Raw genomic sequence first — 18,933 nt, 5'->3', positions numbered from 1 at the left:
GCTGTCTTTTCCTTATTCTATGCTATCTTTTCCTTATTCTCCATAGTATATATTTTTAATAACCTGTTTTTTAAAATCACAGATTCTTTCTTCCACTTAACCAATTCTGCTGTCAATCCTCTTTGAAAGGAAAGTGAGGAACCAGGAGATGGGTGAGCAAGAAATGAAACACGCAGACCAGGCAGAGACACACAGGACAGTTTATTTGTCAGAGCTGACAAATAAAGGCCATCATTTCACAGATGGAGAGAGGAAACACAGGCTTGGGGTTGGAGACTTTTATGGGGGAAACTTAGGGATTAAAACCAACTGGGTCCTAATGTGGACAGTTAAGGTTGAGGTTGGTATGAGGGAGTAGTAAGCCTTTCTCAGAAAGGCCCTTGGGCAGGAAAGCCTTAAAATGGTGACTGTCACTTAAGATGGCCATCCAGATGCTAAGCAAGGACCTTACACTCTTAATTTTCATTATTTTTAAAATATATTTAAATATATTTTTAAATATATTTAAATATATTATTTAAATACATTATTTTTAAATATATATTCATTATATTTTAAAATAATTTTAATTTTTGTTAAATTTCTCCTCTGATCACCTATTGTTTTCTGCATTTGGTTGAATTATTTGTATCTTCTTGAAATTTTCTAAGCTTCTTTAAAACATTTATTTTGAATCCTTTGTCATTCAGCTTATATATCACTATTTGTTTGGGACTGTTTTTTGTTGAATGCTCGGTCCTTGTCCTGGATGCCAATCCAATAATGAGGACATGCTTTTAAGAAAAAAGGAAAAAGAAGGTCTATTGCTTTGCTAGCAAATGAGAAACACAGGGGACTCCTGTTCCAAAGCCTGTGAATCTGCCCAGCAGCAGGAATAGGGAGCTTTTAAAGAGGTGATTCAAAGGCTACATTCCATGAGTTCTCTGTTGGAGTTGTAATTCACTTGTTAATTTGGAAGATAGTCAATTCTGAGATCTTCTGGTGCCATCTCCAAACTCTGGATTTTTTCACTCTTATGGTGAGTGTGTACTCAAAGACAGATAAATCTGCCTAAAATGGGGAAGAAAGGTAATCCTGTACCTATGAGATTAGTGTTGGGGAGAGATTAGGGAGGAGCAGGGAGAGAGGAAGAGATAGAAACATTTCCATTTTAATTTCATGATAGCTTTATCTATTTCTACCAGAAATGCCGTTGGGATTTTGATTGGCATTGCATTGAACCTGTAGAGAACTTTTGGTAATATCGCCATTTTGATGATGTTGGTTCTGCCTATCCATGAACAGGGTACATTTTTCCATCTTCTAAGATCTTCTTCTATCTCTCTCTTTAGGGTTCTGTAGTTTTCATTGTATAAATCTTTCACCTCTTTTGTTAGGTTGATTCCCAAGTATTTTATTTTTTTTTGAGGATATTGTGAATGGGGTGGTTTTCCTCATTTCCATTTCAGAAGTTTTGTTACTGATATACAGGAATGCCTTTGATTTATGCGTGTTGATTTTATATCCTGCCACTTTGCTGAATTCATTTATCAGTTCTAGTAGTTTCTTTGTAGACCCTTTTGGGTCTTCTAAGTATAGGATCATATCGTCCGCAAATAGTGATATTTTAAGTTCTTCTTTTCCTATTTTTATGCCTTTAATTTCTCTTGTCTGTCTAATTGCTCTGGCTAGTATTTCAAGGACTAAATTAAATAGAAGAGGTGAGAGAGGGCATCCCTGTCTTGTTCCAGATTTTAGCGGGAATGCCTTCAGTTTTTCTCCATTTAGAATGATGCTAGCCTGAGGCTTAGCATATATAGCTTTTACAATGTTGAGGTAAGTTCCTGTTATCCCCAGTTTTTCTAGTGTTTTGAACATAAAAGGATGCTGTACTTTGTCGAATGCTTTTTCTGCATCTATCGAGACGATCATATGGTTCTTATCTTTAAGTCTATTGATGTGGTGAATAATATTTATTGATTTCCGTATATTGAACCAACCTTGCATCCCAGGGATGAATCCTACTTGATCATGGTGCACAATTTTTTTGATATGCTTTTGTATTCGATTCGCCAGGATTTTATTGAGAATTTTTGCATCTATGTTCATTAGAGATATTGGTCTATAGTTTTCTTTCTTTGAAGTGTCTTTGTCTGGTTTCGGGATCAGGGTGATGTTGGCCTCATAGAATGAATTTGGAAGAGCTCCTTCTTTTTCTATTTCTTGAAATAGCTTGAAAAGTATTGGTATTAATTCTTCTTTGAAGGTTTTGTAAAACTCCGCTGTATACCCATCTGGTCCAGGGCTTTTTTTGGTTGGTAGTCTTTTGATGGCTTCTTCTATTTCTTCCTTTGTTATTGGTCTGTTTAAATTGTGTGTGTCTTCCTGACTCAATCTGGGCAGCTCATATGACTTAAGAAATTTATTGATGTCTTCACTGTCTTCTATTTTATTAGAATATAGGGTTTCAAAATACTTTCTAATTATCTTCTGTATTTCTGTAGTGTCTGTTGTGATATTGCCTTTTTCATCCCGTATGTTAGTGATTTGAGTTTTCTCTCTTCTTCTCTTCGTTAGCATGGCTAAGGGTCTGTCGATCTTATTTATTTTTTCAAAGAACCAACTTTTAGTTTTATCAATTTTTTTCAATGGTTTTTTTTGTTTCAATTTCGTTGATTTCCGCTCTGATTTTAATTATTTCTTGTCTTCTGCTATATTTGCTGTTGTTTTGCTCTTCCTTTTCTAGGGTTTTGAGATGTAGTGTGAGTTCGTTTATTTGTTGGTTTTTTCTTTTTTTGAGGAATGAACTCCAGGAAATGAATTTCCCTCTTAAAACTGCTTTCATTGTGTCCCATAGATTCCGGTATGTTGTGTCTGAATTGTCGTTTATCTCTAAGAATTTTTTGATTTCCTCCTTTATGTCTTCTGTAACCCATTGATCATTCAGTAACATATTGTTTATTTTCCATGTGATGCAGGATTTTTCCTTCCTTCTTTTTTCATTGATTTCCAGTTTCATTCCATTATGATCAGATATGGTGCATGGTATTATCTCCACTCCTTTATATTTACTAAGAGTTGCCCTATGGCATAATATATGATCTATCTTTGAGTACGATCCATGTGCTGCTGAGAAGAACGTGTATCCACTTGATGATGGTTGATATATTCTATATATGTCGGTTAAGTCTAGGTTATTGATTGTGTCATTGAGTTCTATAGTTTCTTTATTCAGCTTTTGTCTGGAGGAAAGTAAGTTGCAGTGGCAGAGAAGCAAGGGCTATATTAAAAGCATAAAGTGGACCACTGTTACATGGTCACTTCTATATTATTTGGTATTTTCAGTGATATCATGTTTTCCTGATTTGTCCTGATCCTTGTAGTGATGAATTGAAATCTGTACTTTTATAGAAGTAGGTGTTTATTCTAGTTTTTATAAGCGAACTGTCTCTGGGAAAGCTATTTATCAAAAATATGGAAAATCATTGCTTCTAGAGTCCTTGGACTTGTTACATGGTGCCTCAGTTTTGCAGGCATGTGGCTTTGGGGCCTATATCCCCTGGTTACAGCATTTGTTGTGTCTTCTAGGATAAACATGGCATCTATATCCACAGGGGTTAGTCTAAAGAAATGGAGTCTGATTTGTGTCTGGGAAATCAGAAACCACACCTGAGAGATTAAAATGTTAATCTTCCCAAAACTTTGCCTATACTGCCAATCCTAAATAAGTATTAATGGAGCAACTCCTGAGCAGACAGGGAATTGCTGATTAATTCACCCTGGGCCCCCTTCCTGCACACATCACTTCCACACACACTCCTTCAGCCCACCTGGTCCCCACCCTTTTGGCCTTCCCACCTCCATTCCCCATTACATATGAAGAATGAGGGAAATGGTTAAGAAGAGAAATGTAGAAGAACAAAGAAAACTTTAGATATAAAAGGATTGGGACTTCCTCATCCCACCTCATTCCATGGATTTGGCCTTTTGGGTCCCCTTCTTTCTCTGTTCACCTGTTCTAGTCTAGCCTGTGACCTGCGCTGGCCTCATGAAAGAAGTTTCGAACTGTGAGAAAACGCTAGGGAGTTTTAAATTAAAGAGACAAGACTCTAATTACCTTTAAAACCAGCTCCAGGATGGCTTCTCCTAGCTCCTAATGAGGTAGCAAGGTTTACTGAAGAGGCTAGTGAGAGAGAGAACATGCCACAGAGTGGACTTTTATTGGGGAACAAAAATTCAGGGGAAAATCCCATCCAATGAAGATTAAGGTGGGGGAAGCATCCCAAGGTCAGGGGCGATGATTGGGTCTTCTGAGCAGTGGCCAGACACGCCTCTGCATGTACAAGCCCTCGGACCTGGAGAAGGATGGGGAAAGCTCTGACATAGCTGTGTCTAAGAGCCTCTCACCCAGCCAGGGAGGTAACTCAAATCACGTGTGAGGATGGCCTCCCATATTCTAGTATATATTAAATAAAGCTTCTTACTTTCTACTCTTTGCTTCTCTTGGCATGCTTCTCTGGTGTTATACTTCAGTGTTAGTGGAAGCAGGACTTGTCAAGATAAGTGGTATCCGTGATATCAGTATGACTTGCAGGTGTTTCACTGTCTTTGTTCTGCATCAGTGTACTGCTTATAAAAAAAAAAATATATATTGTGCAATATTTTGTCACCTAGGCCAAGAATTCAAACCCACCAATGTGGAATGGTTGAATGTTGTCATATTTCATGTAAAAGCCCTGTGTAACCTCAGCTTGGGTCCCAGAATTTCAAAGTGAGAGTGAATCCAGGAGGCAAAAAAAAAAAAAAAAAAAAAAAAGTCATTTTAGGAAATAAATAATTGAGTCAAAAAGATAGGGGCTGATTCAGGAAGAAATGAAATGTTAAGACCTCTGGAGCCCTTCCCCATGCTATAACCATTTGTCAAGGTGACCTTCCTTCAGGGAATTGTTTCTTCCTAGGAAGGGTTGTTAATGACTACCTCCTGGGGCTGCTCACTTTCTACCTGGACCCCTGGTGGTTTCATTCCAGTCATGAGTCACTTTGGTCAAAAGTCAGGAACTCAGGATGTGGGGAGGGACCATGAGAACAAAGAATTTCTAAAATGTATAAAAAAGTGCTGGGCACCCCCACTTCATCAAACACCAGCTCTGGATCCCCCTTCTTCCTCCTGGGAGAAGTCTATATCTGTTCTACCCTTTAAATAAATCTTAATTTCAACCCTTGCCTTGGCATTTCTCAGGTGTTCAATATTCACATCTGGAATAATGGAACTTGGCCCTGATTGATTATCATCACTGTGGTATCAGTAACTCATTTGGGTAAACTTTTGTAAGTAAAGCTGAGTTCTCCAATCCTACAAGTGGTTCTTGGTCTCTTGTGGAACGCAATTTCCATAATACAGCAGACAATGTTAGGTAGTATGAATTTCATCCTGAAACTGGAATGGGTCCAAAATCAAGGGCTACTGGATATGACACTGAAGCAGACACAAAGACCAGGCCTACTGGAGCCAGCCTGGTGCTTCACTAGACCTTATATATAGGGACACTGGGACAGAGATGGCATTGGATATGGGCTAAAGCCTGGGGTCTTCTTGTTCCTGCAACAAGCCCAAAGCCTGTAGCCTCCAAAGGCAGTGTTAAAGCTGGATGAAAGTTCTGGGTTACAGTGTCTGAGATAATAGTAAGACATCCCTGAAGCCCAGAACTTCTATATCTAAAGTGAGTGTTCTATATATAAAGTTAAGATAGTGTTGCAATGATCCAAAATCCAAGTGTAACCAAAATATTGGTTCTTGTCCCTCATACCAATTCAATAACAAGGACATGGTTTGGATAAAATGGAAAAAAAGAAGTTTTATTACTTTGCTAGTGTTGTGGCAGCAGCCTTACCTTCCCCCTTCCATTTCATGGCAGCTGTGGGCCGGGATTTTCCACCTGGCTAAGGAGACCTGGAATAGCCAATCAGAAGATGACATGGCAATGGACCCCAACCACCACAGGTTCCCACCAGCTGAAGCAATCGCCCTGTCAACTCACATCAGCCCTGACCAACCTTTGACAGACACAATTCCCTTAAACTCCGCTCAGCCAAACTGCTGTCAGTAGCTGCAATTTAGATGGCCTAGGCCCTCCTACCTTAGGCTTCCCTTATTGGCATTGTTCTTGCCTCCCCGGCTCCCTGATTTCCCCAGCCATCACCCATTTGCGGACCTGTGAACTTCACTCATGAGCACCCCCAATAAACTTTCTTTTGATATCTCATTCTTGTTCTGTAGTTCCTGATCTCATAAACCCTTTATGTTTTACAGCTAGCAAAAAAGAAACATAGGGGACTCCTGTCCCAGAGGCTGAGATTCTGCCCATCAGGAAAAACAGATGTTTTTTTTTGTTTTGTTTTGTTTGTGTTTTTTCACAAAAATGGAGCATAAGGGCTAAGGTTGTGGCTCAGTGGTACAGCACTTGCCTCACATGCATGGGGCACTGGGTTTGATCCTCGGCACCATATAAATAAAGAAAATAAAGGTATTGTGTCAATCTATAACTAATTTAAAAAAATAGAGCACAAATACTCATTTCTCTTGCACATGATGTAGAGTCACACAATTCGGGCAATCATACCTGTACTCAAGGTAATTATGTCCGTCTCATTCCACCATCTTCATCCCACACACACACACACCCTTTCCCTCCCCTCCTGCCCTCTGCCCAATAAAATGTTCCTCAATTCTTCCCTTGCCCCTCTTATTATGGATAAGCAACCACTTACCAGTGAAAACATTCAGCCTTTGTTTTTTTTTTTTTTTTTTTTTTTTTTTTTTGGCATTAGCTTACTTCACTTAGCATAATATTCTCCAACTCCACCCATTTACCTGTAAATGCCATAATTTCATTCTTCTTTAAGACTGCATATTAGTCTATTGTGTCTATATACCACAGTTTGTTAATTCATTTATCCATTGAAAGGCATCGAGGTTGGTTCCATAGATTAGCTATTGAGAATAGTGCTGCTATAAACATTCAGATGGCTGCATCACAGTTGTATGCTGATTTTATGTTCTTTGGATATAGACTGAGAACTGGGATAGCTGGGTCAAATGATGGTTCCATTCCAAATTTTCTAAGGAATCTCCATACTGCTTTTCAAGCGGTTGCACCATTTTCCAATCCCAACAGAAATTAATCAGTGTACCTCTTTCCCCACATCCTTGCCAGCACTTATTGTTGCTTGAATTCTTGATAATTGCCATGGTTACTGGAGTATTAGAGTACTTTTGATTTGCATTTCGCTATTGCTAGAGATGTTGAACATTTTTTATATACATTTGTTGATCAATTGTATATCTTCTTCTGTGAAGTGTCTGCTCATTTCCTTTGCCCATTTATTTATTAGGTTCTTTGGTATTAAGTTTTTTTTTTTTCAGTTCTTTATACATCCTGGAGATTAGTGCTGTATCTGATGTGTGTGTGGCAAACATTTGCTCCCAAAGTGTAGGCTCTCTCTTCACCTCATTGTTTTTTTTTGTTTGTTTGTTTTAGTTGTAGATGAACACAACACCTTTATTTTATTTGTTTTTTTATTTATTTATTTATTTATTTTTTATGTGATGCTGGGGATCGAACCCAGTGCCTCACATACGCGTGCTCTGCCACTGAGCCACAACCCTGGCCCCCATTTATTGATTCTTGATTTTATTTCTTGCCTTTTTGAAGTCTTGTTAAGAAAGTCAGTGTAAGATCAGACACCAGTGACCAGAAGGAGGCAGATTAGAAGCTGCTGAACAAGGCTTTATTGAGATTCACTCCCAGGGGGAGACCCTCCACTCCAACAAGGTGGGTCTGGGGAATCGCTTGTGGGCTCAGTCAGATTGGAATTTTTATTGGGTTTAGGGCAGAAAGGGAGGGCTTGGGACAGTAAAGGGAGGTTTTAAGAGTCCCTTGTCCTACTGGGGTTGATAGGGAGAGCTTGCTGAGATCCAGGGTTGGTCAGGAGACCACAATGATGGACAGATGGTTCTTTAGGCACCTGATTGGTGTTTTTAATCACACCTGCAGGGGGGTTGCCTGGTGATTTGTTCCCTTAGCCACCTCAAACAAGTTCTGGTATTGTGATGCCTTTTGCTTCACTCTTTTTTCTAAGGATGACTTTGGCTATTCTAGGTCTTTTATTTCTCCAAATGAATTTCATGATTGTTTTTTTTCTATTTTTATTAGGACTGTCATTGGGATATTGATTGGAATTGCATTAGATCTGTGCTTTGGGTAGTATGGTCATTTTGACAATATTAATTCTGCCTATCAAAGAACAAAGAAAATATTTGCATCATTTAAGGTCTTCTTTAAATTCTTTCTTTAGGGTTCTGTAGTTTTCATTGCAGAAATCTTTAACTTCTTTTATAGGTTGATTCCCAAGGGTTTTGTTGTTGCTTGTTTGTGTTTCTTTTTCTTTTTTTTTTTTTTTTGAGGCTATTGTAAATGGTGTAGGTTTCCTAATTTCTCATTCAGAGGATTCATCACTGATGTACAGAAATGCAATTTTTTTATTTGTGTTGATTTATATCCTGCTAATTTTCTGAATTCATTTATTAGTCCTAGGATTTTTCTATTGGACTTTTTTGGGATCCTCTGTATCAGCAAATAGTGAAAGTTTGAGTTCTTCTTTTTCTATTTATATCCCTTACTTTCTTTTATCTGTCTAATTGCTCTGGCTATAGTTTCAAGGACTACGTTAAATAGAACTGGTGAAAGAGGGCATCCCTGTCTTGTTTCAGTTTTTATGGGGAATGCTTTCAATTGTTCTCCATTTAGATGATGTTGGCCTAGGGCTTAGCATAGATAGCTTTTACAATGTTGAGATATGTTCCTATTATCCCTTGTTTTTCTAGTGTTTTGAACATGAAGGGTGCCATATTTCATTGAATGCTTTTTCTGTATCTAGTGAGATGATCATCTTTAAGTTTATTAATATGATGAATTGAATTTATTGATTTCCTTATCTTGCATCCCTGGGATGAACCCCACTTGATTGTGGTACACCATCTTTTCTTTCCTTCCTTATTATTATTATTTTTTTTTGTGGTGCTGGAGATTGAATCTAAGTCCTTGTACATGTGAGGCAAGCTCTACCAACTGAGCTATATTCCCAGCTCCCTACTATCTTTTTTTAAGAGAGAGAGAGAGAGAGAGAGAGAGAGAGAGAGAGAGAGAGAGAGAGAGAAAGAGATAGAAAAATTTTTAATATTTATTTTTTAATTTTCGGTGGACACAACATCTTTATTTTTTTTTAATATGGTGCTGAGGATCGAACCCAGCACCCCGCACTTGCCAGGTGAGCACGCTACCGCTTGAGCCAGATCCCCAGCCCCCTACTATATTTTAAATATATTTTTGTATGTGATTTGCCCGACTTTTATTGAGAATTTTTTACATCTATGTTCATCAAGAATATTTGTCTAAAGTTCCTTTCCTTGATGTGTCTTTGGTTTGGTATCAGGGTGATCCTGGCCTCATAGAATCAGTTTCAAAGGATTCCCTCTTTTTTTATTTCACAGAATAATTTAAGGAGTATTAAAATTAGTTTTTCTTTGAAGGTCTTATAGAATTCAGCTGTGAATTCATCTGGTCCTGGGCTTTTCTAGGTAGGCTTTTGATGGCATCTTTTATTTCATTGCTTGAAATTGATTTGTTTAAATTGTGTATATCCTCCTGATTCAGTTTGGGTAGATTATATGACTCTAGAAATTTGTTGATGTCTTTGATATTTTCTATTTTATTGGAGTATAAATTTTGAAAAAAAAATTGTAATTATCTTCTGTATTTCAGTGATGTCTGATGTTTCCTTTTTTTCATCATGAATTTTAGTAATTTGAGTTTTCTCTCTCCTTTTTCTTTAATGTGTCTAGCAATAGAAACATAGGGGACTCCTGTCCCAGAGGCTGCGATTCTGCACATCTGGGGAAACAGAGGGCTTTTAAAGAAGCTCTTCAAAGGCTAAATACCAGTTCTGAGATGAGATTCCCAAGTCAATGGCCACCATGTCTGGACAGCAAGAAGAAGGAGTTTGTTCACCATCCAGCAGGCCAAAGCCAGAGACTGGGTCCCTATATACTTTGACTCCAAGCAGAGGTAGAGGACAACTTATGCAGGTAAAAACCACAGCACAAATATTTAAGCAAGATAACTAGGTCAGGGTTCAACAGCTCCAGAAGGTACAGATAACAGTGGACTTCAAGGAGGACAATCTTTTTTTCTCATAAGTTGGAGGATAGTGAGCTTAGAGGAGAACACTCCCCTTTCTCAGAAGAGGCTGGGGGGCAGTGGAAAATTTTAGCTTTGACTATAACACCAGGTATGCCCTGACAGAGGGTCCCAGGGCACCCTGATGGTGTGTTAGGATTCACTTGTTAATTTGGGAGAAGTTCACTTCCTAGATCCTCTGGCAGACATCTTCCGGTGGAGCACAGATTACTAAAAGTAATCTTGTTTCCTGCTCCCAGGTTATGGAAAGAGGAGGGAGTACAGGAAAAGAAAAGTATGTCCTTTGAAAAACAAGCCTCTGAGCTACATTGAAAAGGTGAAGTGGATCTCTGTTACACCAGGATACAGAGACTGAGCTACAGATGGAGCAATTCATATGTCTCTGTGTGTGCTAGCACTTAGGCAGACTCAAAGCCTGGTGTCACTGAAGTTTACTTGATATCATAGAAGGTCAGTAGCCCAAGGGTACTGGAGCCAGCCTGGCATTATGGACAGTCTGAATCCCAGGGCCCGTCAAGCTGGCCTGCAGCTGTGGGGTTCCTGGAGTTTCGGGCCATGAAAGTTAGCCCTGTATTGGTACAGATGGGAAATTGAATCCAACATAGAGACTTGACCTGGAGTCTACAGTTATGGTTACCTGCATTTTTTCTGATATTTACCAGACAGGCCTAGCATTGGTGTCCAAAGCAAAGTCCTTTTAGTATGTGCCTCTCTTTCCCAAAGCAGAGGGTATCTCTACAAAATGTGCAGAGGTTTCAGGAAAAGTGATATACCTAAACTGATTCCATAACTTGGATATTGTAAGATGTGTTGCTGTAAACAATGATACCCATGTATTGCTATAGTATGCTGAGTTTATTTTGGGTTAAAACTAAAGAGTAGAATAGCTGAGTCATATTGTGTAATAAGCCAGACTCAAAAGTTGAATGGTCAAATATTTTGTCTCATATGTGGAAGTTAGATAGGAAAAAAAATGTGATCTGTACTCAGCAGCCTATAGAGTACAGAAATGGTGGGGCATAGCTGAACAAAACAGGAAGTACTGGGAAATAAAGTTGACCAAATTATGCTATGAATGTATGGTTATATCACAATGACTCTTATTGTCATGAATAATTATAATGTACCAATTAAAAAAATAGTAGGGAGACCTTTAGAGTACAGGAAGTTTATCAGCAGGAGGAATTAATGAAGGGAAAGAGGAAGAATAAAATTGAACAAATTATGTTATGTGTATGTAGGATTATCTTAAGGTAAATCTCACTAATATGTACAATCATAACACACCAATAAAGTCAGTTTTCAAAAATAATGTAAATATCAATCAGTGTAGGAAAATACAGAGTGTCATCTTTGATATTGCAGATTGCAATTTTAAATTAGGTATTCAGAGTAAGACAAACTGAGGATTTGAGATTTGAACCAAAAACCTGTGTGAAATGCCAAAGTAAACAAAGCATATAAGTGAGAAAAGTATATTCAGGAAGTGGAAACAAAAAGCACAGATATAGATATACCTGGTGTGTCTGAGAAATAGCAAAAATATTTAGGTGGTATATAGAGGGATGGTGACAAGGGAGTAGAAGCTAGAGGCATAGTGTGAAAAGTCAGAACACATACAAAACTGTAGGCCATTTTTTAGATTTTGAATTTTACTCAGTGATGGGAAATAATTGTGTAATTTTGCAAAAAAGATAAATGTAATCTGAATTTTATGTCAACTGAATTTTGTGATAGCTGTGCTGAGAACAATCTGTAACAAGGAAAGGTAGAAACCATGACAAATTAAGAGGCTACTGAAAATATTGGCAATAATTGACAAACTTTTGAATGGATTTTGCTTAAATTTTTAACATATTAATCTATACTTTAAAATTGTAAATTAACTTCATAAAAATGAAATATTTATAATATTTAATCTTATAAAGTGTGCAATATGTAATGAATCCACATCTCAACTTTACTCTTCTTCAGTAGCATTTAGTCAATTCAATCATATGGGTTCTGTACATTTATTATTGCTTTATAATATGTATGAATAAGATTATTTTACATTAAATTTTCTGAGTGTCCATTTTGGAGATTAAGAAAAAATATTGTCTTCTTGTATGATTCATTGGCAGTTTACAGATCTAACAAGACTTCATATAGTTGTTGATATTCAGGAAGAAAATTATATTATCTAAATCACAATAACCTACTCTCTCTTATACTGGGGATGCACTTGTTTGTTTGTTTTTTTTTTTGTGTGTGTGTGTGTGTTTTTTTTTTTTTTTTACCATTGAATAGTAAAATTCAGGTTCTAAAACATTCAGTCTCTGAGAATTCCACTAATAACTTTCACTTTTTCAGAATTTTGGCTAGAGAGAGTAACACCATCAGCTTCCATGTTCTCAAGCCTTGGGACTTGGAATGAAATCTGCCACCAACTTCTCTAGTTTCTCTGCTTCTCCAGGTTGCAAATAGTGTTTACTAGGACTTCCGTGCCTCCATATTTTTGTGAACCAATTTGCCTAATCCTATTTCAGAATTTATTCTACCCTCTTCTACAATTAAATAATGTTTCTTCCATATCCATTGGCCCCCATTAGATCATCAGGAAGTCTCACCATTCTGGGAGCTATAAGTACTCTATTTATTTCTGTTTCTGACTGCTGTCCTAGAGAGTTGTGATCATGGTGTATGCTAATTCTCATGAAAGCTAACTCAAGACCAAATTATAAAGAAGCCATTATGATCATAACCAAATTACTAAAGCTCTGATTGTCACTACTAAAATTCTTGTTAAAACTTCATTTCTGGGATAAGATTCTAGATTAGGAAAAGTTATGCTTCCTAGCAGGTGCTTAGCTCAATATTTTAAAAAATCCCTTAAATAAAAAACTAGGTAAAATATTCAAAATTTCACATACATATCGTATCCTTTATAATTTTTATTTTTTAATGGTAATGTTTAATAATCACCCTCTTAAGAAATTTTAGATATACAAATAATATCATTATCCAATCACCTTGCTATATATTAGATTCCCAGAATTTATTCATCTTGCATAACTAACAAGTTGTAACCTTAACCTAAATCTCTCATTTTCCCTGTATCAAATCTCCAACAAACTAACATTATTCTCTATATTTCTATGAATTTGAGTATTTTAAGTTACAACCAAAAGTCATCTTATACACTATTTTCTTTTTTTGTGTCTGGCTTATTCTACTTAGGATAATATTCTCTGAGTTCACCCACTTCATATATATATATATATATATATATATATATATATATATATATATATCACTATATATATGTATAGAAATATAGATATATGGCACCTTTAATATATGTAGTAAATGTGTGTGCATGTATATATATATATATATATATATATATATATATATATATATAGTAAATGTGTCATATATCTCCTCATCTACTGATGAACACTTAGGTTGTCTCCATATCTTGACTCTTGTGACTAATGTGTCAATATAGGAGTGACATATTGATATCATTTCCTTTGGCTACAATCCAGAAGTAGGATTGCTGAAACATGTAGTTATTTTATTTGTTTGTTTATTTGTTTATTTGTGTTTCTATGTGGTGCTGAGGATTGAATCAAGTAACTTACACGTGCAAGACAAGTGCTCTACAACTGAGCTACAACCCCAGCCCTAGTTCTTCTATTTTTAATTTTCTAGGAACCTTCATACTGTTTTCTGAAATGGTTCTGTCAACTGACATCTTCCACAACAATGCACAAATGTTCTCTTTCCTCCACATCCTCACAAATAAATTTTATCTTGTTCTCTTTTGGAATACAGATATTCTAAAGATATGTGCTGATATTTCATTGTGGTTTTAACTTTCATTTCATTGATAATTAGTTGTATTGAGCACCTTTTTGTATACTTATAGGTTATTTCTGTTTTTTGGGTACAAATGTCAATTTAACCCTTTGCCTATTTTTAAATAGACTCTTTTGATAATGAATGTTTTTATTTCTTTAGATGATTTGTATATTAATTGCATTCCATATCATTCCATATATGGTTTGAAAATATTTCTCCCTGTCTGTTTTATTTTTTCACATTGTTGTTTCCTTTGTTGTACAGAAGTTTTTCAGTTTGATACAGTCTCACATGACTGCTTCTGTGAATTCACTTATTTTTTTAAGTTTTTACATAAATGTTTTACAATTTTAGTTACAAGATCTTCATTTCTTTAGTTTATTCATAAATATTTTGTTGCTATTTTAAATGTTATCAATGTTGCTAATGTAAATTGGCTCATTAGTCTCTTTTTCTTTTTGTTTTCTGTTCTTTTAGGATCATATCCAAACAGTCATTGTATAGACCAAATTCAATAAATTTTTCCATGTTTTGTTTTAGTAGTTTTGCACTTTTAGGTCTTATGTTACATTTTTAAATTTTAAATGTAACTTTAAAACATACATACAAATTATACATATTAATAGAGTCCAATTTAAAGTTTCAATCTAATGCAACTCATGATAATTTTAAATCAAAGAAAGTGGACACAATTGTATTCACAAAAACTGTGACTAGTGCTCAGAATCTGAGTTGGTAAATTAGTAATGGTTATGGAGGCTAAAAAGAAGTATTATGGTTCACATATGAGGTATCCACCAAAAGCTCATTTATGAGACAATGAAAGAAATCTAGAGGTGAAATGACTGGATTATGAGAGCTTTAACTGAATCAGTGCATTCATCTCCTGATAGAGATTAACTAAATGGGTGGTAAATGTATGCAAGTAGCAAGTGGCAGGAAGAGGTGGATCATTGGGGGCATGCATTTGGGATGTATGTTTTATCACTGGAGAGTGGAGCTGTATGTCTCTCTCTCTGCTTCCTGACATGATATACTGAGCTGCTTTCCTCTGCCATGTCCTTCAGCCATGATATTCTTCTCCACCACTGGCCCAGAGCAATGGATTTTGTCATCTATGTACTGAGACCCCTTAAACTGTGGGCCCCAAATAAGATTTTCCTCCTTTAAAATTGCTCTTGTTAGTTCTTTTGGTTACAGCAAAGAAAAAGCTGACTAAAACAGAGGGGTTCAGGAAAGTAGCAAGAAATGGTGCTTGTGTCTATTGCTCTGTTTCCAATATTCCAGAAAGAAGGAAGTGAATGACAACTAAAGTAGGCCTTTGCTACTCATATACCATTGTTTAATCAAGGATTTTGAATTGATTGTAGACCCCTTTTCAACATTTTCTATGTCACCTTTATCTTCCTTGAAGAAAATGTAAAGCTTTCATCACATTGTAATTAGACTCTTGAAGGCTTTAACTGAAGAAAATGTTAAAAAATAACAGTTATTCATTTTCTTCAGTTAAAGACTTCAAGAAAATTTATACATCTCTCTGGATTTTATAGATTAAAGGGAAAATGAGAATAGGTATCTCAATTATAAAAAAAGTATTTGCATTCTGAAGGAAAAGGGGATTTAAAAATTGGCAATTATTTAAAAAATTACAAACAGTTATGATTTAAGAATAATCAATAATTGTCTGGAAAACTGAACTAATAGTCTATAATTTTCCTTAAATTTAGTAAGCAAATTGTGTGTAATTGTTCATTTAGAACATAATTATGAATATAAAAACCCAAGATCTTTTTGATCATACTCAAAATTTGTGTTCTGGCTCAATGAGTTTGTGCACATCTGTAATTCAATTTCATAGGAGGCCATAGCAGGAGGATTACAAGGACAAGACCAGCCTCAGCAATGTAGCCTTAGTAACTTAATGAGACTCTTTTCTAAACAAAAAGTAAAAATGGCTGGAGATGAGACTCAGTAGCTAAGTTTCCATGTATTCAATCCTTGGATATAGATAGATAGATAGATAGATAGATAGATAGATAGATAGATGATAGCTAGATATAGATAAATAGATTATAGATAGATAGATAGATAGGTAGATAGATAGATAGATAGATAGATAGATAGATAGATAGATAGATAGATAGATATAGATAAATAGATTATAGATAGATAGATAGATAGATAGATAGATAGATAGATAGATAGATAGATAGGGAGAGACTGATTCCATAAAGTCACTACATGTATTTTTCTTCTTTTGAACTATGCAAAGGAAGCAATTATAGAACACATAGAAATTTAAACATTCAGAGCTTATTTAAACTCAAGAGGATAGCATGTTATTTTGTTGTTGGTACTCAATATTAACCTGGATTTTTATGGATGAGATAGAAGGTTTGCACAGTATTCATTTATCATATGAGCTTCACTATGCTTTAATACAGTTCACCTTGTTATTTTTTATTATTTCAAAACAAGTTTTCAAGTTGAATTTAACTATAATAATTATATATCTATTCCAAAGTACATGTATAAAATAAAATTATTATATAGCAATTATAATATAATACTGGCTTCAATTTATTCACTTTCATTTCACTGGTTTCTAATGATTATAGCAGTACATTTTTGGAGCATTACTGAGATATTCAATTTGATTTTACTGTTAATAAAAAGTACATGGTATAAACATAAGCTATTATTTTTACTGAAAATCAACGCAATAACAGATATCCTGTGATAATAAGGATCAGAAAGCAGAGCAGAAAGACTTGAAAACTTGCAATTTTGACAAAAATCTGCCAGTAAGACTGGGGCCAAACAAGATGTGGTAGATAAAGACATTATATCCACTAAAGTGATGTTAAATATTTTCCCCTGAGAAAATAGAAAATATTTCTTGAGGGCATCTCAGGAATTGGCAAGATCATAACCACCTCAGGCTGAAGAGTATAAAAATAAAAATTCCTGCTAGGCATGGTTGTGCACACCTGTAATCCCAGCAGCTCGGGTGACTGAGACAGGAAGATCGTGAGTTCAAACCCAGCCTCAGTGATAGTGAGGTGCTAAGCAACTCAGTGAGACTCTATCTCTAAATAAAATACAAAATAGGGATGAGAATGTGATTCAGTGGCTGAGTGCCCCTGGGTTCAATTCCTGTAATAAATAAATAAATAAAAATTCCTTTGAGAAGAGACAGTGGGGGTACCCTACTTATACAGAGGGGCTTGTGTAAGTAGGTTTTACCTACCTGTAAGAAGTTGTTTTATCATGCTCAGTCACACAGGTACTCAGATGCTGTTCCAGCTGTAATCCCAGGAGGCTAGGCTACTGCTCAAGAAAGTTGCCTACCTTGGCAGCAACCAGAAGGTGGCCTACCTTGGCAGCTGGTTCTGTAAGAACACAGGATGGTGAATTTAGGGTGTCATGAAGGCTTTTGCCAAGATTTCAAAGGAAGACTTAGGAGGCAAGGCAAAATGTAGCAGGGTCAGAATCTTTGGGGGTTGACCCTGAGAGAGTGGTGCATGAATATGCAAGAAGAAAATCAAAGCTGCAGTGGAAACACTTGAGTTTAAGAGATGAGAGTACCACAGAAAGTCTGCTAAGGAAAATCTGTGAGAAGTGGACAGAAACAGGGCAAGAAAGAGGTCATTGTGCTGCAAACAGTAAAGTCTTAAGGATAAAGACTTGGGAGAGAATATTATAATGCATGTGACCCAGATGTTGGATGTGGAGATCCAAATTTTTTTTTACCCAGCTTGAATTTGGTCTTGCTTTGATTCCATCCCTTCTTTCTATGTCTCCTTTTCTCCCATATGGAAATAAAATGTTTACTCTACTCCATTGTATATTGCATATATGTAATTTGCATTTAATTTTTACAGGGGAAAAGAGCTGAGAGTTTGCTTTGAGTCTCAGAGGAGACTTTGGACTTAAACTTTTGGGTAATGCTGAAAATACTAAGACTATGGGAATTCTTTGAAATGAGCTAAATGTATTTTGAATTGTGAAACAGAGAGGGAGACTGATCTTAATGGAGCCAGAGATGGTGGAAATTTGTTGATTGAAAATCTACCCAAGTTGAGAGGATAATTCAGCAGAAACCAGGGTTGCTGTAGAGAATAATCACTGAGTAGAGGCTGGGGATTGGGAACTCATAAAGGAAAGTGCCAGTCTCACCTAGCAGTAAATTCCTGTGGGTTCTAGAGTGTGCCTCCCCCAGTGTTACTCAAACAGGAGAAAAGAGAATTGCACCTAATGTTATCCATCCTCAGGATACAGAGGAGAGAGTGCTCCCTCTGTTGCTGGCTTCCCATAAGAGATATTGGGAATACACCAACAATGATCATTTAGGAGCCTCTGAACTCCAGGTCTTATCATGGGTAATTTATATCTATGGTGGTTAATGAAGGGAAATTTATTGAAGACCCCTGAGACCAAGAAATTCAGCAGAGATCAGCATCTCCCCAGAAACAAGGGGTATGGATCAAATCACATATACCAACTAACAGATTTCCAAAAGACAGCCAAGACTAAATCCCAACTGCTGTGAATTTCAACTTAGAACTCCACACCAACCATGCCATGGGAGTACAACACTTGTAAGCACACCCCTGTCTAGTCAATCTATGCTGGGAGACAGGAAGCTGAGAGCTCCTAGCCATAATAACTGGCAACTTGGTGAGGAACACAGAAACATTGGGTTTAACAATGCCCAATCCTTGACCCAAATGTTAGAGTCTAAAATTAAGAACAAATAAAGAAAATCAATCCTTGCCAACAGCTTTGACCACTTCAGCAGAAAGAAGCCCTTTATTTCTCATTAAGAAGTTTTATTGGGCCTGATATTGTG

The sequence above is a fragment of the Marmota flaviventris genome, chromosome X (genome assembly GCF_047511675.1).
Source record: "Marmota flaviventris isolate mMarFla1 chromosome X, mMarFla1.hap1, whole genome shotgun sequence".
In the NCBI taxonomy this organism is placed as follows: Eukaryota; Metazoa; Chordata; class Mammalia; order Rodentia; family Sciuridae; genus Marmota; species Marmota flaviventris.
The sequence above is the reverse complement of the archived record's forward strand: the minus strand, read 5'-3'. Positions refer to the sequence as shown.